The sequence below is a fragment of the Lolium rigidum genome, chromosome 2 (genome assembly GCF_022539505.1).
Source record: "Lolium rigidum isolate FL_2022 chromosome 2, APGP_CSIRO_Lrig_0.1, whole genome shotgun sequence".
Lineage (NCBI taxonomy): Eukaryota > Viridiplantae > Streptophyta > Magnoliopsida > Poales > Poaceae > Lolium > Lolium rigidum.
The window spans coordinates 164998284-165000561 of record NC_061509.1 but is presented as its reverse complement, the minus strand read 5'-3'; positions in this window follow the sequence as shown (position 1 = coordinate 165000561).

Sequence of the window (2278 nt, the reverse complement as noted above, 5' to 3'; positions counted from 1 at the left end):
CCAAAAATAATCCAAGAAAGGAAACTTTATTGTACATAGAGGATGACATGCGGGTCCCATTTGCGGCAGCGGTCTCAACGTTTCCAAGGTGGCACGGGACCAAAAGAAAAATGAAGTAGCCGGAAATCGGGGGTGAAAAAAATCCAAGAAAAGATAGATTTCAATTGGGCTGCATCCGGACATCCGGGCCTTCGAACTATCCTTCCGGGCCTTTTGATTCGTACAATTTCAGCCCACTCCGAACATGGAAGTTCGGATTTTTCTCAAAAAAAAAACAGGGAATGTCCTATGCTTCGCAAAAACAAAAAACAAGGAGATTCAAGATATAAGTTGTAAAAATAAAGATTTAATTTATCCGTTTGCAATAGCTCAGAGCGAAATACACTGTTTATTGTCTGCAAAATAATCAAGATATCACATGTTTCTTGTACGGGGAGGCTGACATCAGGGACCCATGAGCCAGCAGCGTCGTCAACGTTTCAAAGGGAGGGGGTCGAAAATAAAAAAAACAAAAAATCAGTTGGTAAAAAAATCCAAGAAAAGAAAACATTTATCGTTCTGAGAGGATGACATGCGGGACCGATGAGGCAGCAGCATCCTCAACGTTTCCAAGGCGGCAGGGGATCAAAAGAAAGAAAAAGGAAATAGCCAGAAATTAATTAGGGGACAAAAATAAATCCACCAACGGAAACTTTTATTGTTCATAGAGGATGACATGTGGGACCGACCTGCCAACAGCGTCCTCATCGTTTCAAAGGGGGCAGGGGATCGAAATAAAAAGGCAAATAGCCAGAAATTAGGGGTCAAAAATAACTCCAAGAAAGGAAACTTTTATTGTTCGTAGAGGATTACATGCGGGACCCATGAGCCAGCGAGCTTACTCAACGTTTCAAAGGTGGCATGAGATCGAAAGAAAAAGGCAAGTGACCAAATATCGGGAGCCAAAAATAATCCAAGATTTATTGTACATAGAGGATGACATGTGGGTCCCATTTTGCGAGCAGCGGTCTCAATGTTTGTAATGCGGCTTGAGATCAAAAGAAAAAGAAAGTAGCTAGTAATTAGGGGGTGAAAAAAATCCAAGAAAAGAAAGTTGATGGACATAGAGGATGACATGCGGGTCCCTTGAGCCAACGAGCTTACTCAACGTTTCAAAGGGGGCAGGGGATCAAAAGAAAAAGGCAAGCCAAAAATCGGAGGGTGAAAAAAAATCCAACAAAGGAAACTTTTATAGCACATAGAGGATGACATGCGGGTCCCATGAGCCGGCAGGTCTCTCAACGTTTCAAACGTGGCATGAGATCGAAAGAAAAAGGCAAGTGAAAAAATATCGGGAGCCAAAAATAATTCAAGAAAAGAAAGTTTTATAGTACATAGAGGATGACATGCGGGTCCCATTTAGCAGCAGCGGTATCACCGTTTGAGAGGCGGCAGGGGATCGAAAGAAATAGGCAAGTGAAAAAATATGAGCAGCCAAAAATAATTCAAGAAAAGAAAGTTTTATAGTACATAGAGGATGACATGCGGGTCCGATTTAGCAGCAGCGGTATCACCGTTTGAGAGGCGGCAGGGGATCAAAAGAAAAAAGAAATTGCCAAAAATCAGAGGGTGAAAAAAAACCAAGAAAATGAACTTTTATAGTACATAGAGGATGACATGCGGGTCCCATGAGCCTGCAGGTTCCTCAACGTTTCAAACGTGGCATGAGATCGAGAGAAAAATGTAAGTGACCAAATATGAGGTGCCAAAAATAATTCAAGAAAAGAAAGTTTTATAGTACATAGAGGATGACATGCGGGTCCCATTTAGCAGCAGCGGTATCACCGTTTGAGAGGCGGCAGGGGATCGAAAGAAAAAGGCAAGTGACCAAATATGAGGTGCCAAAAATAATTGAAGAAAAGAAAGTTTTATAGTGCATAGAGGATGACATGCGGGTCCCAGTTAGCAGCAGCGGTATCACCGTTTGAGAGGCGGCAGGGGATCGAAAGAAAAAGGCAAGTGACCAAATTTGAGGTGCCAAAAAAAACTCCAAGAAAAGAAAGTTTTATAGTACATAGAGGATGACATGCGGGTCCCATTTAGCAGCAGCGGTATCACCGTTTGAGAGGCGGCAGGGGATCGAAAGAAAAAGGCAAGTGACCAAATATGAGGTGCCAAAAATAATTCAAGAAAAGAAAGTTTTATAGTGCATAGAGGATGACATGCGGGTCCCCAGTTAGCAGCAGCGGTATCACCCTTTGAGAGGCGGCAGGGGATCGAAAGAAAAAGGCAAGTGACC